At 33.2% G+C, this 26,158-nt stretch overlaps 2 protein-coding genes across 7 annotated transcripts in view; one reads left to right on the forward strand and one right to left on the reverse strand.

Annotated features, from left to right (window-relative positions):
* The window catches only part of LOC142334444 (uncharacterized), a 593,558-nt gene extending 570,073 nt beyond the window's left edge, over positions 1-23,485 (reverse strand). For 4 of the 5 annotated variants that reach the window (XR_012758827.1, XM_075382445.1, XM_075382442.1 and 1 more), the window contains exon 1: positions 23,365-23,485. The gene's annotated coding sequence lies outside the window, so the exon portion shown is untranslated. The remainder of the gene's footprint in view (positions 1-23,364) is intronic. The other variant, XM_075382444.1, reaches the window with a different exon arrangement.
* LOC142334445 (potassium channel subfamily K member 18) overlaps positions 1-26,158 on the forward strand; it is a 385,818-nt gene that overhangs the window by 320,636 nt on the left and 39,024 nt on the right. The gene's annotated exons all lie outside the window — the stretch shown is intronic.

The raw sequence follows: 26,158 nt of genomic DNA on the forward strand, positions 1-26,158 counted from the left end.
GATCCCTGGAAAATAGTTAAATGTCAAAACGCTTACCGAAGGCATTAAATTATCCCGTGATCTTATCCAGTTTTTTAGAGATGCTTATCCATCTTTGAATAGAAGCTTAATTTTTATTCGCAAAATTGAAGATGCCATGCAAGAATACACAGAACTTCAATGGATTTAAAAACAAGAACGAGACAAGGAATTAAAAATGTTTGTAAATGCAATCCCAAACAATTCTATTTTAGTTTAGTAAATTTCCTTTACAGTAATTTTTGTTTTAGTGTACGTAGTAGTGGTGTTTTTTACTCTTTAAGGCGATTACCGAGAACAATTAGAATATGTAATACTATATTCTAATACAGTATACTGTACGTATTGTAGTGCGTTTTTAAATCAAACAGTTCGATAAGTGCTTACGAGTAAATATTTTTGTATAGTCTATCTATGTAGCGTAATACACCAGTGCTTATAATTAATATTGCCGTCTGTACTTCATCAATAAAATCGCCCTAAATAAGTACGCATGATTTTTTTCATTTTACATAGAACCTAACCAATCTTCCTTAAATGAGTATTAGTTTCGTTCTACATTCGCGGCATTTTTACTCTCTAACCCTCCCCGAATAAGAAGATTTTATTGCATTACTTAAACAACATTATATTTAAACCACTATTTACACAAGTACATATTTTGAAAAAGAAATTCTGAAGTTTTTGTGTGATGCACTTCGATATGTTCACCAGTCGGTAATCACCAATTGGTAATCCAGCTCTTTTCACTTACTTGCCAGCATGTCGGGTGTAACGGATGCTACTGCTGCAACAATCCTCTGCCGTAAGTGGTTGACATCACGGATTTTCTCCGAATAAATAATGTTTTTCATATGCCCCGCAGTAAGTAATCTAGTAAGGTCATGTCTGGTCTCCTTGGTGGCCATACAATCGACCTTCCTCTGTCGACCGCGACGATTATTTACGATGACAAACTTAAAAATATAATGAAATAAATATAAAAAACGGATGCTTTTAACCGAGTTCGTTACGGTTTTTTTGGAATCAGTAGTTTTTTTATAAAAACCCAGGAATATTGTTCCCTAACATCACACATCTCCCTCTATGAATCATTAGACCTTGCCGACGGTGAGGGGCTTGAGTGCTCAATGATACAGAGTAGCTGGACCGAAGGTGCAACCATATCGGAGAGGTATCTGTTGAGAGCCAGATTAAGGAATGGTTCCTGAAAGAGGGCAGCAGCTCTTTCAGTAGTCTTTAGGACGTACATCAGGACGATTTAAACGGCCATATCAACATTACTCAATCCTCTGAGTACTGCGCAGCTGAAAGCAATGGAAAACTACAGCTGCTTTTTTTCCAAGAAAATGTAGCTCTCTGAATTTTCATATAACAAAGATGGGGGCGCCTTCCTTGGTAAAATATTCCGGAGGTAAACTAGTACCCCGTTCGGATCTCCGAGTGGGAACTACGAAGGAAGGCGTCACCAGAAAATTCAAAAATAACATTCTACGAGTCGGAGCGTGGAATATTAGAAGTCTAAAAAAGGTTGGTAGGTTAAAGAGGGAAATGGATAGGATAAATGTAGATGTAGTAGGAATTAGCGAGGTTCGGTGGGAAGAGGAAAACGACTTCTGGTCAGGTGATTAGAATAAATAATTCAGCTTCGAATAATGGGCAGGCGTAGGTTTTGTAATGAACAAGAGAATAGGAAAGAGAGTAAAGTATTTCAAATTGCATCGTAATGATAGGCCACGTATTAAGGCATCCTGGAATAGTCGCTTTAATATTGGAGGGACAGGTAGAAGGAAAAAATTGTGCGTGCAGGCAACGTTTGGAATATGTAAAACATATTGTTCGGGATGTAGGATGTAGGTGTAGACCGAAATGAAACGACTAGCACTAGATAGGGGATATAGGGAATCTTGGATAGCTGCATCAAATGACTAAAAAAAAAAAAAAAAAAATCAAACATAGAGCGCTGATTATTTTACCGACAATAATCGCACGAATGTTCACAACATTTATATTGGTTTTCTCCAACCAGATATCTAGCTACTGCTGCGCACGCGCGTGGTGTGTGAAGGCAAATGCAACTACCACAACTTGCTTGCCAGGCCTGACATAGCTGCAGACAATTTACGTGTAAATGTCCCGGTAAACATGACGTCGAACATTCCTGAGACTGGTGGTTAATTGAAATCCAACCACCAAAGAACACCGGGACCCCGGTCTAGCGTGCAAATAAATTTAAAAGTAACTTTCTTTACAAGGGCTTGAACCTTACTAGGCTTCGAAATTTGCTATGATTTGTCTAAATGGACTATCTTTATGTTATTAATATGTTCTTTGGCTCTAGTTGATAACCAACTAAGTCTAAGTTATCTTGTCTAAGTTATTTATATATTTGGAGTTTATTATTTTACAACAAAATAATAAATTTTATAAATAATTACAATCATACTAAAATAAAAAATACAAATAGGTTAGATATACAAGGAGCCTATAGCTTAAAATGCGAGGATTGCCATTTAGAATATATAGGTATGACCAACCGTTATTTTTCAACTAGAGGCAAAGAACATATTAATAACATAAATAAGGGCAATTTAGATAAATCAAATTACGCTAACATATATTACAGAATAAACACGATTATAATCCTGATAATTTTATTTCTAACGATTTTTATAAAACCAGCATCCTAGAAAAATTTAATAAATATTATTATAACGAGAAATTAATCAACGAACAAATTAAATTTGAGGATATTTTATTCAAACAAATAATTAATAATTATCAAGATACCTAACCTGTCTTCCTCTAATCATTAATATTCATAACTGTGACTTTCCTACATAACGGACGTAATTAATTTTACACTATGACGAACGGTTGTTATGATTTTAATATTTTAAAACTTTTCTATCTACTTATGTTAATTTTAATACTTTTAAATTGAAAGAAAACTTTTCCTGATGGTCGAATGACCGAAAGTACTCGAAAAACACAGAAGAATTGTTGGTAAAGTTGAATTTTAATTTATTTTATTTATATAAAATATTATTCTGAAATATAGGTAATACAGCAGTGAAAATTGGTATTTAAACTCTTCTTTAAAAAGACATTTTTTTCATCATTTCTAAAAAAAAAATCCTATTTGGAAGGTGGAAAGGGGAGCGAATTTTTTTAGAAAGTTCTATTCCTCAGAAACCGTACTTACTGCAGTTGTGAAAATTGATATTTACACTTTTCTTTGAAAACAAAATTGCAAAACATGTTACACGCTATTTTCAAAAATTCTATTTAGATGGTGACAAGGGGTGGACAAAATTTTATATGAAAGTTAAAATCTCAATAATATAGAATGAATAATCATATTCTAGTAGACGACTTCGGTTCACTTGTTCTATCTAGTATAGGCAATTTGTCATCAAAATAGGCTGTATTTGAAAATCCTTACCTACCGATTGATCTTTTGTCCATGCGTTAAGGGTGATGAGGGAAGCTTAACTCCAGATTATTAACATCCCTCTCCCATAGATTTTTGAAAAACTCAAAAAGTTTTTGAATGCGTTTTTCTCTGAATCTATGCATTTTAGAGAAAAGTTTTTCAAACAAATAATGTAGAGGACATTCTCCTCTACAATTAATGTCTTTGAAGTTATGCCGTATAATTTGAAATTGAAATACTAGATGGCGCTGAAGTTGTAAAAAACGTAGTAAACAAGTAGACCGGTTTCGAACACGTGCCCAATTCACAACATTTTCACACTTTCACAAGCTACAGCTCCAAAACGGTAAGTCGTACTAGAAAATTGTATAAAAATAAAAGTTGTCTGTTTTTTTTTTAGATTAACAACTTTTCCAAATGCAATACAGACGAAAAACAATTTTTTCCAATGAAAAAACCGAAAAACACGTTTTTTACAACTTCAGTGCCACCTAGTATTTCAATTTCAAATTATACGGCATAACTTCACAGACATTAATTGTAGAGGAGAATGTCCTCTACATTTTTTTGTTTGTAAGACTTTTCTCTAAAATGCATAGATTCAGAGAAAAACGCATTTCAAACATTTTTGGAGTTTTTCAAAAATCTATGGGAGGGGGGATGTTACAAATCTAGAGATAAGCTTCCCTCATCACCACTAACGCATGGACAAAAGATGAATCAGTAGGTAAGGATTTTCAAATACAGCCTATTTTGATGAACCCACCGGGTTGGTCTAGTGGTTAACGCGTCTTCCCAAATCAGGTGATTTGGAAGTCGAGAGTTACAGCGTTCAAATCCTAGTAAAGCCAGATATTTTTACATGGATTTGAATACTAGATCGTGGATACCGGTGTTCTTTGGTGGTTGGGTTTCAATTAACCACACATCTCAGGAACGGTCGAACTGAGAATGTACAAGACTAACACTTCATTTACACTCATACTTATCATCCTCATTCATCCTCTGAAGAATTATCTCAACGGTAGTTACCGGAGGGTAAACAGGAAAAAGAAAGAAAGAAAGAAAGCCTATTTTGATGACAAATTGCCTGTACTAATATATATAAAACAAAGTGGACTGACTGACTCTCAACGTCTAAATCAAAGCGTTTAAACTAGGTAGGTGAATTTTAGAGGTATGTTGTTTTTATAACAAAGGCTTTTATAACTAAGAAAGGATTTTTGAAAACTCCATCTACAGGGGGTAAAAAGGGTGTAAATTTTTAAATGAATAATCTATATCTTTGGAACCAAACATACGTATTACAGCAGTGAAAATTGGTATTTAAACTGTTCTTTAAAAAGACATGTTTGTCATCATTTCTAAAAAAAAAATCCTATTTGGAAGGTGGAAAGGTGAGCAAATTTTTTTTTGAAAGTTCTATTCCTCAGTTTCAGTTGTGAAAATTGATAATTTCACTTTTCTTTGAAAACAAAATTGCAAAACATGTTACACGCTATTTTCAAAAATTCAATTTAGTTGGCGACAAGGGGTGGGCAAAATTTTATATGAAAGTTTAAATCTCAATAATATAGAGTGAATAATCCTTATATTCTAGTAGACGACTTCGGTTCACTTTTTCTATAGATTTATTAGTCAAATTCGATACAAAATATTATTATTATTTTGTCCTTCAATTTATTTTTGCGTGTAAGTAAATTTTAGTTCATTATCTGCTACGTGTTTTCCCGTTTGATAATTCTATCAATATTTGTATAATTTTATCATTTGATTCAAAATAGTAAATATTTATATTCTCGTACGAAAATAAATTATATTCGATCACTATACATGTTGTGCATCTATTGACGTCTTCAAAAACTATAAAATCATACAATAAAGATAATTAGTAGTAAATTTTATTATGTATACGTGATTAAAACGATATTGTTTTGATCTATACGCCCACCCACGGACATCGTGGACAACAAAGAAAACAAAAAGAAGAAGAATTTGATAAAACCAAAATCCTCGTCCAACTTGGAAGATTAATTTTTGTCAATATGCCCACAAAAATAATAACCTTTAAATTATGGTAGAATTTTAAGAAAAATTTAATGGTTCTTTCTTTTTTGAAAACTTATTCTGGTTAAAAATCCAAAATCGTGGGCAACAGCTATTCGTGAATAATTTTGAGGCTGTTGAAGGAAAGCAAAAACTATCTACTATTTTTTTGTAAATAAGTATACGTCAATACAGTTATTAAATATGATCTTATAAATCAATTGGTACTTAGAATTTAATCGTATATACATTATATAAATTAATATATGTATATCAATACGCATACAGCACCTAACACATATGAAGAACGCAACGATACTACAGCAAATGATGTAATTTCGTAGAACAATAACAGAAATAGTGGGAAAAATAAATAAAGGAATACATCAGTCAGATACAAGATAACGTGACGATGTTTTCCTGATAAAAATAATGTAAGTCGTATAAAGTTACAAAAAATTATTTTCCTAGTAGTTATTTTTAATTGTTTACAAGTCGGCTGTTTTATGATAAAAGCGTACTATCAATTCATTTAAATTCCCATTAATCTTTCGTTCTTGTACGAAGCGTAGTTTCTAAAAAGTGTCTGCATTAAAACAAAAATTTAAATAAATAAATAATCAAACCAGATTTTTTTATTTTACTTTTTCAAAATAATTTAAAAAATACATATATTAATCTTTAATATTTTTAATTTACGGATATTTGTATTGCTGGTACAATAAGCTTTTTACTAGAGAAAATATGGTGATCAGTCAAAATTTTGGGTTAGAATTTTCAAATTTCAACCTTTCATGATCCCTTCTAAACGAAAAAAAATTGTATGCGTGTACGTATATTGACTCGTATTTTAAAACATGTCATCGAAAAAGGTTGCAGCAATTTAAAAATATTGTATCTCAGAAACTACTAGAGATAATCAAACGAGTATCTATTTTTTTTAAATTCAGCAACTCAAAAAGTTTATTTACATACCTTAGAACGTTTAAATATGAGTTCCGTTGGTCAATCTACAAACATTCAGCCGATAATCGACTTCTGTCCAGGTCCGCTGGATCATTGCTGGCGTTAACAACGGTGATCAGTTGTCATAAATGTTGTACTTCCCTGATTTTTTCACTGTAGACAATATTTTTAACGTATCCCCTTGGAAAACGTCCAGGGGTTTCAAATCTGGGATTCTCGGAGGGCCAAAGCACAGGACCTTTCTTTCTTTTTTCTGTTTAGCCTCCGGTAACTACCGTTTAGATAATTCTTCAGAGGATGAATGAGGATGACATGTATGAGTGTAAATGAAGTGTAGTCTTGTACATTCTCAGTTCGACCATTCCTGAGATGTGTGGTTAATTGAAACCCAACCACCAAAGAACACCGGTATCCACGAACTAGTATTCAAATCCGTGTAAAAATAACTGGCTTTACCAGGACTTGAACGCTGGAACTTTCGACTTCCAAATCAGCTGAATTGGGGAGACGCGTTCACCACTAGACCAACCCCGTGGGTTCAAAGCACAGGACCTTTCTTTCTTTTTCCTGTTTAGCCTCCGGTAACTACCGTTTAGACAATTCTTCAGAGGATGAATGAGGATGACATGTATGAGTGTAAATGAAGTGTAGTCTTGTACATTCTCAGTTCGACCATTCCTGAGATGTGTGGTTAATTGAAACCCAACCACAAGAACACCGGTATCCACGATCTAGTATTCGAATCCGTGTAAAAATAACTGGCTTTACCAGGACTTGAACGCTGGAACTTTCGACTTCCAAATCAGCTGATTTGGGAAGACGCGTTCACCACTAGACCAACCCGGTGGGTTTAAAGCACAGGACCTGCATGGATCCAACGATTGGGGAATCTTTCATTGAAAGCTTATCGAACGCCTAGGCTAAAGTGTGCGGACGCACCATCTTGTTGAAACATTACAGCAACGATACTTTCTTGTTCAATTTGGTCAAGTTGTGGGAAAATGTGCAAAAACATTTGGCGTAACCAACTGCTTCGTCACCCGTTTTGGGCCGTCCGAGGGAGTTGGTTATCTCCACGATGCAAGATTCCTTAAACCACCGTCTAATCCTGTTTGCATAAGGGGAATCATTGGCAAAAATACGCCGTAATGTCCGTTGAATAGTTATTACTGATTTAAACTCCGCTAACCACAAAACGCATCGTGCTTTCTGCTGTCACCATTGCACTGACTGACAGTGGCGCAGGGCGTTGTGCACTGTTTCGTTGTATGCGTCGGCTAGTTCTCCGGTCACGTCTAAAAAAAACTTTGAGTAAATTATTAATTAAAATTATAATTTAAAATCTAGTGAGTAATGATATCCTGATTATTTTACAGGTTCAATTAATACTTTCTCAAATACATAGGGAGATATGATTTTTTTTATTGCTGTAACCTTTTTCGATAACTGTATATATTTTTGGAACAGCATCTTTGAAAAACGATTTTTAAATTAAAATGTTTTAACAAACAATGGATCTTTTAACAAACAATGTATTTAAAAATGTCATTATCATAACACCTGAATAACAAAAAAGAATAAATTTAGATCGTCTTAGGTCCCACATCTTTTAACACGTTTTTTTTTTTTATTGAATAAAAGAAAATTATGAATGTAATTATAGTATTTTCTTTTTCTTTTTTTCAGGGGGTAAACTGTAGTAATAAACAATGCGCGTAATAAATTAAACACGAACATTATAAATTAAATAAAAGAACAGATTATAAATAACAGTATTAAAAATAATATTAAATACTCGATTTTCTTTATCTTGTAAGCAAACCGCGTGGCCTTGTAAAGTCCTGAAAGACACGCGTACGTTTTGATGATTTGTTTGATATTTTCATTTGGCGCCAACCGAATCTAGTTATTTACGAATTAATCACATGATGATAGTTATAGTTAAACATATTCTGTTGACAACTTTAACTGTTGACATAAACACTATTATAAAAATACTAGTGAGGACTAACAAACTGAGTCATCTGTTCATTACTTTCTTTTTTCTGTTTAGCCTCCGGTAATTACCTTTCAGATAATACTTCAAGAGATGAATGTGGAAGATATGTATGAGTGTAAATGAAATGTAGTCTTGTACAGTCTAAGTTCGACCATTCCTGAGATGTGTGGTTAATTGAAACCCAACCACCAAAGAACACCGGTATCCACGATCTAGTATTCAAATCCGGGTAAAAATAACTGACTTTACTAGGATTTGAACGCTGGAACCCTCGACTTCAGATCAGCTGATTTGGGAAGACACGTTCACCACTAGAACAACCCGGTGGGTTCACCTGTATATTACTGCACTAACACAATCGCACGCGTGCAGTAAAATTCCACTACTACAAACAACAGCTAGAATATCTATTTTCATTACTCTCCCTCTCCTACACTAAAATAAAACACATTAGTGGATTGGACGTGGCGGCCCTATCAACCGGACTCCAAGGTCTTAACACCATTTAGCCAGCGGAACCACCGTAAGGTATTACTTCAGAGGATGAATGAGGATATGTATCAATTTAAATGAAGTGTAGTCTTGTACAGTCTCAGATCGACATTCCTGAGAAATGTGGTTAATTGAAACCGAGCCACCAAAGAACACCGGTGTCCACGATCTACTATTGAAATCCGTACAAAAGTAACTGCCTTTACTAGGATTTGAACCTTAGAACTCTCGATTTCAAAATCAGCTGATTTGCAATGACGAGTTCACCACTAGACCAACCCGGTGGGGTTTGACTTAACACCTTTATTTCTTTTATTTATTTTACTTTTACAAAATTAATAATTAATGGAGTAATCCTAATACTTATTATAATATTACTTAACTTAATCATACTTAATCATACTTAATTTAACATTGTTTTATAATACAATTTAATATTTATTACTTAACTTAATTTATATTATTTGTAAAAGATGAAAGATTAGGTGTCCACAAGGGTCTTGCCCGTTTTGTAGCACCATGCCTTTTCTATTAATCTTTTTAGTTAAGAGTAAGGGGACAAAAAATAAACAGTTCTATCTTTATATAGGAGAATTAGTTTTGGTTCAATTCATTATTTACTCTGGTGGAAACTTATCTTTTCTGCAGTTAAGTATAGAGAAGATCAATCGTCGTCAAATATTTAAGTATACTAATAAACCTTTCATCCAGTGCTACCCCTTAAGTTATATATGTAAAAAATCTATTACTATGTTAAGACCAATAGTATAAAGCATTATAATTAATTATATATGTAATCATAAATCATGTAATTACATGGAACATACTTTCAGCGTCATCAATATTAATTAGCCATCGTCTTAGTAGCTTTAAGAAAGTGTTTAGGTTCCTACTGGTCTTTATATGATTAGGAAGTATGTTATACAATCTAGGAGCAGTACTTGAAAAGAACTTCATATAACTCGTTTTATTTCCTCCGGGGATATATACATTCCTATTACTTCTAAGTTCGTGCTCGGTTATCATACTATCTCTATGACCGCTTCTGATAAAGAAAATTTTCATTACTTTATAAACATATAAATAACGTAGCGGTAATATAGACAATTCCCTAAATATTGGCAATGAATGATCCCTAGTTCCTTTTTTACTTATCATTCTAACGAATCATTTTTGAATTTTGATTATGGAATTTAAATTTATAACATAAGTTCCTCCCCAACAGCTGATGCCGTAATCTAGTCGACTACGCATAATAGCAAAATAAAGATTTCTCATGGTTATTTTTGGGGATAGTTTGTTTAAAAAATTAAATATCCTAAGATAGCTTAATAGTTTTTGCTTTAATAGCGCAATATGATTCTTCCAGGTTAGACCACTATCTAACACAATGCCCAAGTATTTACAAATATCACGTTGTTCAATCTCACTACATTCTAAACAGTCGGATTTATTTATCACACATTTTTTACATTTATATTTTATTGTAAGTGGCAATTTTATTTTCCCCTTTAAGCAGAAGTTGATATACAAAGTTTTTTCAACGCACAAGATCATATAATGATTTGAAAAGCATAACCGCAGTGCGTCCAAATCTGATTGTATGTCATCAGTCCCTTCTAACCAGGTGTTGGGGACATAATACAAGGCAGAATCATCTGCAATCACATATACATTACCTTTAAGAGGGGCCGAACAGACACTATTTACATATATTATAAATAGCATAGTATGGCTCCCAATACAGATCCTTATGGGACTCCATATTGTATCCCAGCAAAATTACTTAAACACCCTTTTATTCTCACGCACTGTCACCTGTTGATCAGATAGCTCTCAAACCAATCAAATGAAACACCTCTAATACCACTCATTCGCAGAATGCGTAGAAGGACATTGTGGTCTACACAATCAAATGCTTTTGTTATGTCTAAAAATAGACCGCTCACACATTTCTTATAATTTATGCCCTGAAATACTTGGGTAGTAAAATTTTAAGAGTGCCTTTTCAGTATTGCTCCCAGTCATGAATCCATATTGGTTTTTACTAAAAACAGAAGTTTTATTGAGGTACGATATTATGTTATATGTTCTTCATACATTTCTCATAGATTTTAGAGAAGATAGAGAGTAGGGATGTTGGTCTATATTGAGTAACAGAGTTTTTATCTTCTTTTTTAAAGACTGTTATTACTACTGCTTTTTTTAAAGCGTCCGGGAATTTCCCAGATTGGAGGCTTATATTTACAAGAAAGGTTAAGACATGTGATATATGATCTACCGCTAATTTAACCATTTTTGAACTTACTCCATCAATACCAGGGGATTTATTGTTTTTGAGATTTTTGATAATATTTTCAATCTCAGCATTAAGCTGAACGAACATTGATGACGCTTCACATTTTATATTTGCCAGGTCATTATTTGTATCATTACAACCTTTGTTTAATTGTTTACGTAAGTCACTTATAACATTTATGAAATAATCGTTAAATATGAAATAAATCGTCCCACTCCTTTTTAGAATTTCCTTTACATCTGTCAAACATGTTATCATAGTATTTTTGCTTAGCCGATGTAATCTTAATTTTAAGTTTATTCCTATATGTTTTATAATGTTTAATTAAATCTAAGTTATTAGGATGGCTATTGTTTTTTGTTTTTTTTTTTTGTATAATAAATTGCGTATTGATATCATTTCACACAGTTTATCTGTTATCCATGGTTTTAATTTTTTGAATTGCTTACCCTGTATGACTAATTGTGTTTTAGATCCGCTTATAATCTCAGTAAATTTTTTAATGAAAATATCAAAACCTGCCGACGCATCGTTATGCATATAAACATCCCGCCAGTCTACTTTAGCGATAAGGGAAGTGAATTTATCATAACAATTTTAATAGCATTCATATTATTCTCATTTTTAATAGTATTGGAATGCGTCACATTAGAGATATACGATATCCCGACGCATATACGACTATGATCTGTTATCTGCAAATGACTCACAGTTGAAACTATTTTATAATTATTTTTATTTGCTATTCTTGACAATAAGTGATCAATGCTTCTTCCACTTGTAAGTCGTGTGGGTTCATTGACTAATGATTCAAATCCATGGCAGTTATAAGGAGTTTTATACTCATCTATTAAGTGGGATTAGGAAAGTAGGTTTAAGTTAAAGTCACCAATTATTATGCAGTTATTAGAATTAATTTTAGACAGCACACCATTAAATTCATTTAAGAAGTGCCTCTTATCCTTACTATGTAACCTATATTGCGCAAGTATTGTATATTCAATATTCAAGTGCACTAGGTCAATAAGAATCGCATCAGATGCAGACAGAGATAAAGAAACCCTTCAGTAGTTCAATTTAGAATTGATATAAACAATTATTCCACCTGATCTAAAACCTTCATTGCAATTAGCTATCATATCATAATTTTTTATTTCGTATAAAGATACTTCATTTGACATTATCCAAATTTCCGATAAAACAATTAAATCTGGCACGTTTTTAAATTTAGATAAATTAACTAATAATTCATCAAAGTTCTCTCGCAGACTACTAATGTTTTGATGCAGAATTTTAAATTCACAGTTCATTAATTTATTAAAATCGATAGAGATCATTAGAAATAATAAGAATTTATTTTAACATAAATAAGTGTGCTTACGGTAATTTGTTTAAGTCCTCTTCATTCCTAATCTGTACAACTTTGTCTTTTTCATTCTTCCGCATAAGTATTTTCCCATCTCGTAGCCAGATGTACTTGTAACCTTTAGACTTTTTTGCCTGCCGAGCGTGCGCATATAGCCGTCTCCTAACACCTCTAGACTATTATCTGTGGGACCGCTTGAAATCGCGAGTAAATGAATAAATGTGTAATACAAGGTAAGAGTTAGTAATTGAAGTTTTCAGTGCGGTACAACTAACACCAAACAACTCTGTTGAAAGACGAAAAGCCACCGTAAATATCAATAGGACAGTGCTAGTGCTATAAGTGTTGCGGTGGACGTTTTTATAATTTTATTTAATCGTTTGTTTGTTACCTTATTTAAATAGTTAATTTTTTTTTTTTTTGTAATATTGAAAAAGTTTCGTTTCGTTATCTAAAATCTTCCACACGTTGATTTTTTTTAATAAACGTTGAAATTCGTACGTTTGTGTTTAGTTTCTGTGGACTATTCATACCATTTTACTTTGAATTAAGTTCTCTACAAATTTGGTTTAAAACTTTTATATATTTAGTATCCATTTAGTAAAGTTATTTTACACGAAATAAAAAACAATGTGTTTTTTCGACCCCAATTTTTTGTCTTTTACTCCAGATTTCTTGAAAAGTCTACTAAAAATGCGTTCTAGATCGTTTTTTTTTCAATTTTTCTGATCAGATTTCATATAAAACCACTAAATTTGGAATTAAGGAGTAAATTCCCAAAAACTACTCTCGCTTAATTTTACGGAAGTTAAAGAAATCAGGGCGGAATCTTTCGTTAAATGAAATTCGCTAACGAATCATTTCCTAACCTATATTTATATGAACTCTTTTTTTTATTTTCACCTAGTAGAAGATGTCATAAAAGTTTTTTTTCATTCCAGAATCTTCTGTACACTTATTTCTTTTTTTTTTTTAGGGCGAAAAACGGTTGAACGTTATCATCGCCCGGATTTTTATTTTATTTTTTATTTTATTATTTTTTTTTTAAATAAATAAAAGTAATTAAAGCTGTTAGAAAAAATTAAAACTTAAAACTACTATCACAGGAAACAACATCCGGAATGGGTGTAAAAGGCCTATTCTCGGATAACAAAAGACTAAAAAAAAACACTAACATGTAACTTAAAACTACGTTAAAAACTAACATATTAAAAATAAATAAAACTTAAAACTAAAAAAGGAGATAAAACTTAAAACTATTATGTTTAAAGTCTTACAACTAATATCACAAAAATCTTACAACTAATATCACAGACGAATTTGTAAAACATAAAAAAAAATATGAATATATATATATATATATAAAATTTGACAAATTCCGATAGGGAGTGTAAAAGGCTCGCTACTCGGATAACAAAAACAATACATAGGACTAAAGTAATTAAATTTTTGTTATGTTAAATTTTTTGTATTAACCCTATACGCAAAAACAGAAACATCCGGTTTAAAACCTCTTTATCATTACACAAGATGTTTCTGGGTAGTTTAGATTTACAGCGCAATGCCGCATAACATATGGAGTCCACGAGTATATGGCGCATAGTCACGCGGCTGTTGCATCGTGCGCATAGAGGTGCTTGTCCTCTTCTCAACAGGTACTCGTGTGTGACCCTCGTGTGTCCTATTCGCAATCGACAGAGAACTACTTTCTCACGCCGGGGATTTCTGTATGAGGAGTCCCATGGTAACACAGAATCTTTAATCTGACGGAGTTTATTATCAACGGTAGCCGTCCAGTCACCTTGCCACCTTGCTCTTAGTGATTGTTTTACATAGTTAATAAAATCATAAGTAGCAACTCGGGTGGTGAAAGGAGGCTGGTTACATGCTTCTTTGGCAGCGGAATCTGCATGTTCATTAGCTGGAATCCCTACGTGGCTAGGGACCCAGCAAAAACTTACTTCTGTGTTGCGATTATTCAACTCAGCGATTACGTAATAAATTTCAATGACGATAGGATGTTTGGAATAAAAGTTCTTTAAGGCTTGGAGAGCACTACACGAATCACTGCAAATAAGAATTTTTCTATATTTAGGGTTAATGATGTTTAGAGCCTTATTTATAGCGTATAGTTCAGCGGTAAACACACTCGTAATACCGGGTAGACCAAACATATAAGTTCTTTCATTGACAACAAATGCACAGCCAACTGTATCGTTTTGTTTCGATCCATCAGTGTATACAACCGCGTCTGGTTTCATCTTGGAGAGAACACACTAAAACATTTGCTGGAAGACAATAGGTAGTGTTGATTGTTTATTGTACGTCGTAAGGTCAAAAGTTAAATTTATAAGGTTTATTCTCCACGGAGGATATGAGCAAGAATACGTAGGAAAGAATGACGGTGTGTCAACATTTATATGCTGCAGCAGACGCCACATACGGACACCTACAGGTGCAGTACGACGTGGATGGTCCTCATACTTTCCTAGATTAGGATTTCTAAAGACTGAGTCCAGAGCCGGGTGATTTGGCTGTCCTCTGAGACGAGCAAAATAAGATAATAAAAGCTGGTCTCGTCTATCCCAAAGTGATGGTTCACCACAGTCTACAAGTAAGCTTGCGACAGGACTTGATCTAAACGCGCCTGTGGCAAGCCGAAGGAAAGCATGATGTACACTATCCAGAATTTTAACCACGGTTTGACGAGCTGAAGAGTAGGCGACACAACCATAATCTAAACGGGAGCGAACAAAGGAATAGTAGAAACGTATCATACATGACCTATCGGCTCCCCAGTTGGTGTTAGTAAGGACTCGCATCATATCTAGAAGTTTGGAACATTTTGTTTTCAATTCTTTTAAATGTTTGACCCAAGTAAGACGGCTATCAAAAAATAAACCTAAAAACTTGACGTAAGTAGAGATAGTAATAATCTCTCCGTTCAGAAAAACTTGCGGGATAGAAGGGTTTCGTAGGCGAGAAAAAACTACACAATTTGTTTTTTCGGCTGAAAATGTGAAACCAGTACACTGAACACTTATGATTATATATATAAAACCATCAATGAAAACCTTCTCGGTTGTTTGTTATAATTACAATGCATATTTTATTATATAAATCTTCAGGTAACAACCATTCTACAATATTATTTTAAAAACATAAATAAAAAAATAATAACACGACGTTTAACACCCGCAATATTTTAAAAAAGCGTTTGGAGGCTCATAGGTACCGGAAACATGAGGTTACATACAGCCTTATCCGACATGAAAAATAAAATAAACACAATTTTAATTATGAGCAGGAAATATTTTAGATTATGATGTAAATAATACAAAAAAGTCGATACTTGAAATGATTCATATTATCAAATATAAAAATTCTGTTAACAACGGAACAGGTATAAAGGGTTAAGTGAAGTGTATGCTAGTATAATCTAATATATTTGACCTCCTCTATGAATCATGAGACCTTGCCGTTGGTGAGGGGGCTTGAGTGCTCAGGGATACAGAGTAGCTGGACCGAAGGTGCAACCATATCGGAGAGGTATCTGTTGAGAGCCAGACTAAGGAATGATTCCTGAAAGAGGGCAGCAGCTCTTTCAGTAGTTGTTAGGGGCGTAAGTCATAATGACTTAAACGGCCATATCAACATCACTCAGTCCTTTGAGTACTGCGCAGCTGAAAGCAATGGAAAACTACAGCTGTTTTTTTTTCCAAGAAAATGTGGCTCTGCATTTTCAAAAGCAATAATGGAGGCGCCTTCCTTGGTAAAATATTCCGGAGGTAAAATAGTCCCCCGTTCGGATCTCCGGGTGGGGACTACTAAGGAAGGGGTCACCAGAAAAGTAAAAAATAACATTCTACGAGTCGGAGCGTGGAATGTTAGAAGCTTAAAAAAGGTTGGTAGGCTAGAGAATTTAAAAAGGGAAATGGATAGGGTAAACGTGGATATAGTAGGAATTAGTGAGGTTCGGTGGGAAGAGGAAGGCGACTTTTGGTCGGGTGACTTTAGAGTAATTAACTCAGCGTCAAATAATGGGCAGGCAGGAGTAGGTTTCGTGATGAACAAGAAAATAGGGAGGAGAGTGGAGTATTTAAAGACGCATAGCAATAGGGTCATTGTAATAAGGATAAATTCAAAACCTAAACCGACAACGATTGTTAACGTCTATATGCCTACAAGCGCCCATGATGATGATGAGGTAGAATGTATATACGAAGAGATTGATGAAGCAATTCAACACGTAAAAGGAGATGAAAATTTAATAATAGTTGGAGATTGGAATGCAAGCATTGGAAAAGGCAAGGAAGGAAATATAGTGGGTGAATACGGGCTGGGCAAAAGGAATGAAAGAGGGGACCGACTTATAGAGTTTTGCACGAAGTATAATTTAGTAATTGCCAACACCCAATTTAAAAATCATAATAGAAGGATATACATTTGGAAAAAGCCAGGCGATACTGCAAGGTATCAGATAGATTATATCATGGTTAAGCAAAGATTTAGAAATCAACTCGTGGACTGCAAAACTTACCCTGGAGCAGACATTGATAGCGACCATAATTTGGTGATAATGAAATGTAGATTGGGGTTTAAAAACCTGAAGAAAAGGTGTCAGATGAATCGGTGGAATTTAGAGAAGCTTGAGGAAGAGGAGGTAAAGAAGATTTTTGAGGAGGACATCGCAAGAGGTCTGAGTAAAAAAGATAAGATAGAAAATGTAGAAGAAGAATGGGAGAATGTTAAAAAGGAAATTCTTAAATCAGCAGAAGCAAACTTAGGCGGAATAAAGAGAACTGGTAGAAAACCTTGGGTTTCAGACGATATATTGCAGCTGATGGATGAACGTAGAAAATATAAGAATGCTAGTGATGAAGAAAGTAAAAGGAACTATCGGCAATTAAGAAATGCTATAAACAGGAAGTGCAAACTGGCGAAAGAAGAGTGGATTAAAGAAAAGTGTTCAGAAGTGGAAAGAGAAATGAACATTGGTAAAATAGACGGAGCATACAGGAAAGTTAAGGAAAATTTTGGGGTACATAAATTAAAATCTAATAATGTGTTAAACAAAGATGGTACACCTATATATAATACGAAAGGTAAAGTCGATAGATGGGTGGAATATATTGAAGAGTTATACGCAGGAAATGAATTAGAAAATGGTTTTATAGAGGAAGAAGAGGAAGTTGAGGAGGATGAAATGGGAGAAACAATACTGAGATCTGAATTTAAGAGAGCATTAAAAGATTTAAATGGCAGAAAGGCTCCTGGAATAGATGGAATACCTGTAGAATTACTGCGCAGTGCAGGGGAGGAGGCGATTGATAGATTATACAAACTGGTGTGTAATATTTCTGAAAAAGGGGAATTTCCGTCAGACTTCAAAAAAAGTGTTATGGTAATGATACCAAAGAAATCAGGGGCAGATAAATGTGAAGAATACAGAACAATTAGTTTAACTAGTCATGCATCAAAAATCTTAACTAGAATTCTATACAGAAGAATTGAGAGGAGAGTGGAGGAAGTGTTAGGAGAAGACCAATTTGGTTTCAGGAAAAGTATAGGGACAAGGGAAGCAATTTTAGGCATCAGATTAATAGTAGAAGGAAGATTAAAGAAAAACAAACCAACATACTTGGCGTTTATAGACCTAGAAAAGGCATTCGATAACGTAGACTGGAATAAAATGTTCAGCATTTTAAAAAAATTAGGGTTCAAATACAGAGATAGAAGAACAATTGCTAACATGTACAGGAACCAAACAGCAACAGTAGCAATTGAAGAACATAAGAAAGAAGCCATAATAAGAAAGGGAGTCCGACAAGGATGTTCTCTATCTCCATTACTTTTTAATCTTTACATGGAACTAGCAGTTAATGATGTTAAAGAACAATTTAGATTCGGAGTAACAGTACAAGGTGAAAAGATAAAGATGCTACGATTTGCTGATGATATAGTAATTCTAGCCGAGAATAAAAAGGATTTAGAAGAAACAATGAACGGCATAGATGAAGTCCTACGCAAGAACTATCGCATGAAAATAAACAAGAACAAAACAAAAGTAATGAAATGTAGTAGAAATAACAAAGATGGACCACTGAATGTGAAAATAGGAGGAGAAAAGATTATGGAGGTAGAAGAATTTTGTTATTTGGGAAGTAGAATTACTAAAGATGGACGAAGCAGGAGCGATATAAAATGCCGAATAGCACAAGCTAAACGAGCCTTCAGTAAGAAATATAAGTTGTTTACATCAAAAATTAATTTAAATGTCAGGAAAAGATTTTTGAAAGTGTATGTTTGGAGTGTCGCTTTAAATGGAAGTGAAACTTGGACAATCGGAGTATCTGAGAAGAAAAGATTAGAAGCTTTTGAAATGTGGTGCTATAGGAGAATGTTAAAAATCAGATGGGTGGATAAAGTGACAAATGAAGAGGTATTGCGGCAAATAGATGAAGAAAGAAGTATTTGGAAAAATATAGTTAAAAGAAGAGACAGACTTATAGGCCACATATTAAGGCATCCTGGAATAGTCGCTTTAATATTGGAAGGACAGGTAGAAGGGAAAAATTGTGTAGGCAGGCCACGTTTGGAGTATGTAAAACAAATTGTTGGGGATGTAGGATGTAGAGGGTATACTGAAATGAAACGACTAGCACTAGATAGGGAATCTTGGAGAGCTGCATCAAACCAGTCAAATGACTGAAGACAAAAAAAAAAAAAAAAAAAATATTTGCCTAACCAAAGAATAAAGTTTAGTTATTATTTTAAAAATATATATATATATTCTACTTTCCCAGCAATATTTATATAACAGTTGCAATAGCTATAGCTATAAGGCAACTACGATGACCGATAAAAATGTTTTGTGTGAGGGAATTGTAAATTTCCAAGTTTTATGGTCCCCTCTATTTCAAAAAAAAAATTCCAGAAAGATATTTTGTGTGTGCACTGTCCTATAATTTGATATGTTCGAACTCTATCTGGACATTAAAATTTGATAATTTGCCTTAAGGTTTTCTATGTATGTGGTATTTAATGACATTAAACTTTGTAAGTTTATCAGACAAGGGGATGGAGTATTTACCCCATTTTTGTTTTTGTAGAGGCATAGTAGGAACTTTAGATTCGGTACATGGTTGTACTCTTTTTTTTCTGTTAACCTCCGGAACCACCGTAAGGTAAATGAAGTGTAGACTTGTACAGTCTCAGGTCGATCATTCCTGAGATGTGTTGTTAATTGAAACCCGACCACCAAAGAACAGCGGTATCCACGATCTAATATTCAAATCGGTATAAAAGTACCTTACTTAGGGATAAATATAAATTAGCTTAATCATTTTAGGGTTTTCGTTATTCGTTCCTATAAGAGATTAGTAAAAACTTATAAAGCCTGAAAAATATTCCTATATAACTTTAAAATTCCGTAAAAATTTTGTCAAAATTTAATCCGATTCGACAAGTAGGTGAGACCTTACATTTTTCTTAATATTTCTTAACCAGTTTAACCATTAGACATCAAATTAGGTCTAAGTATTTTTGCGAATGAGATGTATTTAGGTATATAGATAAATGGAAAAGGAGTACTCTTGATTCAAAAATTTGATGTTTTATTAGTTTTATTCTAATATCATAAAACAAATTTTATATTAAAGCACAAAATCCGATTAAAATGTTTCCTTATAATAGGATATGAATTTTAAGAATTTTATATCCCCATTTGGAGAAAAGGGTAAAACAGTACCCACAATATTTTTTTTTTAATCTTACGTATATAAAAACGTGTTACACTAAAATTAATATAACTTATCAGTCAGGGGGGGGGGGGGGGGTCAAACAGATCTAAATTTTCATTTGGCTAAATTTTATTTATAATTCGGCTAATGCTCAACGATTATCCAGAAAAATAAAACCACATATATATAACCCGCCGGGTTAGTCTATTGGTTAAACTCCGTCATCGCAAAATTAACTGATTTTCGAAGTCAAGAATTCTAAGGTTCGAGTATAGAATAGTCTGAATACTAGACTGTGAATACCGGTGTTTTATAGTGGTTAAGTTTCAATTAATCACACGTCTCGGGAACGGTCAACCTAAGTATATACAGGACTACATGTTTACCGGTACATTATTTATTATTTAAATAATCGAATTGCAATAATTACTGAATTTATTAAATAAATACTAAAAAAATTACGGTGTTAATTAGTCAAGGTTAGCGAGCGAAGCGAGCGTAGGTTAAGTTTGGTTAAATTATATTTATAAAATAAAAATTTATTTATTTATGTTAAACTCTATATCGGCCCATTTTCCAACGAAATCCGATTGACTACTTTGTTTTTAAATAAAGCTGTAGCTGCGGTGGCGTTAATACGTAAGTACCGAATTAAGTGTTAGAGCATGATGTTACATCATTTAAACCGTTAAATGTTAGATGTCATCCAGGTATTTCGCAGTCGGTGTTTTAGTAAAAAATTACGATACATTAATTGAGTATTGTAAAAGTCAGACAGCAGAATGCAATGACCTCATTTGTAAATATTACGAAAAACTTTGATTAATTCACAATATCAGGTAGCAATATTTTCTCTAATATATGTATTACACGAGCTCACATTCTTGCGCTAACATCTACAAAAAAGTGATTTAACAATTATTGATGCTCATCAGTATGTAAATGTTAAAATTAAAAAACTAAAACTTAATATTTGGGTCCCGAAATCTTTTGCAGTGACACTGAAAGAGAAATACTATCGGAACGTAAAAATGGTATTAATACATCAGCTATAATTCGATTTATGGCCGTGTATGTAGACAGCAATTTCCAAATGAAGAATTAAAAGATAGGCAAGCATTTGATAATGAAATTATTATACATTCAGGAAACAATTTTGATTTCGGAATGCAAAATATAATACAGCTTTCCATAAAAAAATATTCAGGATTTATGACAAATAAACACGCTGATATAGATAAAACAAGGAACGAATATTCAGAATTGAAATTTACAATTCTAGAGAAAAGTGAACTAGGACTGTTAAAGACTTGTAGCAGCAATACCTTTGTCCAAATTTTCCTTTTTTCTATCTAGCCTCCGGGAATGACCGTTCATGTATTACTTACCGGGGATGACATGCACGAGTATAAATGAAGTGTAATCTTGTACAGTCTCAGTTAGACATTCCTGAAATGTATGGTTAACTGAAACAAACCCACCAAAGAACACCGGTATCCACGGTATCTAGTATTCAAATCCGTGTAAAAATAACTGACTTTATTAGGACTTGAACGCTGGAACTCTCGACTTCCAAATCAGCTGATTTGGGAAGACGCGTTCAACACTAGACCAACTCGGTGGGTCACCTCAGTCCAAACTAACCCCGACTTAACTAACCTTTCCTTTCTACACGGGAACTTTTCAAGCATCCAGCGCAGACTGCGAATGTGAATTTCCTATTATGAATTCCATAAAAACAAAATACCGAAACAGACTAGAAAATGAACACTTGGGTGACTAGGAGAATTAAATTACGTTCAGCCAACAGTCAAGAAGTAGATACTAAGAAGTTTACAAATAATGGATTTCCATGAAAGACAGACATAAAGTTTAAGAAAAAAGTTAATATAAAATAAAACAAGTCACCTAGCCTAATTTTTTAACGTTTTGATATGTATACAAACAAACATGAATGAACTGTACAACTGATACATATGTATATAATAACAATAAAATATTTGGCAGAAATAGATTTTTGAATACATTTTTTTGGCCACAATTGATTTTCGTGCGCGCAGTTCTGAAAAAAAATGAAAGGGAACTTTAGTTATGTCCCTATGTTATATGACGACAAGGACGTCATGTCGTATAATTAACAGACACACTCGTAGGTGAGTTACAGCATGAGTATTTCTGTAATTAATTTTACTGAAGTCCTAACGCAAAGTACCATAATAACGATGATAAAAAACACCTTGAAAATTTAAAGTTTATAAATGTCGCGAAATAACAGAAAAGACCTCATTCGGTACCTTTTATAATTTAATGGAGTATCTCTAGAACCTTCCAAAACACCTACACAAATCGACTTCTACCGTATTTTTTTAAATCGTTTTACTTTTTGTATTTTATAATTTTTTCGCCGATAACGTCATTAATATTTAAAACCTTTATAGGATTTAACTATGGTTGGTTATACCTTTACCTTAACTTTAACTTACATTACCTAACCTTAGCTTAACCTTTACATAACTTTATAAGTTATGTTATAGCGATGTAACGCGTAGAGTAGAGGAAAATTATAAATCTTGTATAATGCCCTTATCCGCATAATGCAGTAATTATCAAACTACTCAAAAATAAAATTTCTAATCAGTGGTTTAGGCCTTTTACAACATCCATTAATAAGATACTATAAATGTGATTATTTTTTTGTATACACAGATTACATCGCAAAGAAAATAGTTAAATTAATTAGGTTATAATGTAATATCACGAGAACATTGAAGAAAGAATAAACTTTCAGGTTAGAAAGTTAGAGAAAAGTTGATAAACTGAATAATTTAAACCTTAGAAAATCAAATTTGTTTTGCTAGCAAAATAAAATCGACATGGCGTGTTATTAATTTACTTAAAAATAAACAAACAAAAAATTATTCTGTTTACTTAATTTAATACTGTTTATAATGTTCATGTGTATATAAATATATATAAAACAAACAGAAATATTTCTCCTACCTTTTCCAAATCTTATAAACGTACAGAACGGTAGAAATGTTATTATTCGATCAGTTAATCACAAAACAACACTTGTAACAGACTCACTACTCTACACACTAAACCGATGGTTACAATTAATTTACTGCCGTTGTTAGCAGCAGTACTCTTGCCAGTACGATTCAACGCATGCGCATAATACTGCGCAGCCACTACAACTACAACGGAATGACAGATTTCAACGCCGTTACTTTATCAAAACACGTAATAATTATTCTAACAAATTTATGATAAATGTTAAACCACTTATAGACTTACAACAAAACAATTAAGACTAACCTACATTGCTGTCTATATATATAAAATGTGCGAAGTCCAGACGAAAATAGTAATTCTATTACATCATGATGTAGTATTTAGAGGCGCGTTCACGACTTTTTATGTTACCGGTCTCTTGAACTGTTAGCCTATCTGTTCGGCAATCCTTTTAATCCTTTCATTAAGAAAAAGGATCTTCTACTGAACGAAGTTATGCAAAACAGTATTTTGGACTGTTCCCCGGCTTTCTACGATGGGTACATTTTCGTTTTATGCCACGCAAAAATTCTTGCCCAAATCGACTCAAAAGTAATTATTATGTTAAAACAAAAAAAAAACAATTTTTAGTTGAGAAAAAAGGTAAATTTTTTTTTTTTTACCTAAGCTCGCTAACTTCGACTAATTAACAGCAATGTTTTGATTATTTACATAACAAATAATTGTTCGACTCCCGGTCAGGCATGGCATTTTCACAAACGCTACAAATCATTCATCTCATCCTCTGAAGCAATAACTAACGGCGGTCCCGGAGGTTAAAAAAAAATAAAAATAAAAAAAATTTACTCAACTTATTATTTAAATATTCCAAACATAACTGTGTTAATTATAGTTAAGGTTAGCGAGCATAGGTTAAGTTTGATTAACGAATATTTATAAAATATAAATAGAAGTTTCTAACAGGTTCACAACTTGATTTGGCGAGGAAAAATGATTTTTCTCAATTAAAAAAAAAAAAAAATAGTTTTTTTAATTTTTTTTTTTATTTTTAAATTATTTTTATATCCAAAATCAAGGAAATATAATGATTGTTCAAGGGATTTGGGGGAAGGGCGGAGCTCCCCGATTGTTACAATACACGTTCATAAATGTAAAATTATAATTTTATATTCCTATAATTTTCAAAAATATTAGAAAAAATTGAACAATTATTTTTTTTACCTTTTTTCTCGTCTAAAAATTGTTTTTTTTTTTTTTTAACATAATAATTATTTTTGAGCGATTTTGAGTTGATTTTTGGGTGATATAAAACGTAAAAGTACCCAACATTGAACCGGTATTCTACAATTCTATAATTCTACAATTAAGATTTTTCTCAAGTTAAAATATATATATTTTTTTTTTACCGACTTTTCGAAGAAAAGAATGGTATTACTTTCGATTTCACGGTGGTGTTGGGGGTGAAGTAATATTGAATCTTTTTTACGTTTTGAGGTATGAGGATTACGAAATTTTCATTCATGTATAATAAAATTTTGTGGCTCGAAAATCTCAAAATTAAAACCCACCGGGTTGGTCTAGTGGTGAACGCGTCTTCCTTAATGAGCTGAATTGGAAGTCGAGAGTTCCAACGTTCAAGTCCTAGTAAAGTCAGTTATTTTTACACGGATTTGAATACTAGATCGTGGATACCGGTGTTCTTTGGTGGCTGGGTTTCAATTAACCACACGTCTCAGGAATGGTCAAACTGAGACTGTACAAGAGTACATTTCATTTACACTCATATATATCATCCTCTGAAGTATTATCTGAAAGGTAATTACCGGAGGCTAAACAGGAAAAAAGAAAGTAATGTACCTGAAGTTATGCATGTGAGAATTTGATTACGATTGGTTGAGTAGTTCTTGATTTACGATCAATTTAAGTTGGACATCAGAAACATAACCTCAATTTGAAGTTTGCTGATGAGTTGAAACCTGATGCTTATGTGAAGGATCTTCTCGTTAATCGAACGTATGTAGTGTGTATACTCTGAAAATCAGGGCTCTTCTGACTTTGAGAGAGTGAGGGCGTCGGAAACGAAAATTCAGTCTTCTTGCACAGAACTACACAAGTTTTTACTTTTTTCGTTTAGATAGAACTATAGCAGGGCTGTAGAGCTCTAAAGGGAAAATATTGTAATCGGTCCAATTTCCGCATATGCGGTTCTGAGCGCATATTGACGTTTTTTGACACCTAAGAAACTCTAACACCGGATGGAAATTTTTCAACTTAAAAGCTCAAGGGGTTAAGAATGTAAAGCAAGGACACCCTCAGTATCTCGAGATTTTGCCTAATTAAGGTCATATTTTTCTTAGGCGCATTTGTTACCGATTAAAAAGTAACAATATTTGCAAATAAACCTTTGCAAAATCGCACCCCCACCCCAAGAAAATGCTTTTGTAGTCGTCTGCTATGTTGTGACGTCACAACTGAGCGGTAGAATTAAATAAATGAATAATATTTAAAATGTAAAAAACTAACTCGGTCTGGCCGGGTCTCGAACTCGATCCCTGGTTGACTCGGTACCTGGTGCGTTAAGCCTCGCAGCTACACTAGTCTGCCGATTCGTAAAAGCGAAATCTATTTTATGTAAGTTGTGAAATTACATTCGACCTCACCACTGGTACCGTCACATTCGCGCGAATTAAATACGATATGCGCGCGCGCTTTAATTAGAATCAGTGCATTAAATACACGAAAAAATATTATATTTAAATAAAATGATAAATATTTTTTT

The sequence above is a fragment of the Lycorma delicatula genome, chromosome 1, assembly GCF_047948215.1.
Source record: "Lycorma delicatula isolate Av1 chromosome 1, ASM4794821v1, whole genome shotgun sequence".
Taxonomy (NCBI): Eukaryota; Metazoa; Arthropoda; class Insecta; order Hemiptera; family Fulgoridae; genus Lycorma; species Lycorma delicatula.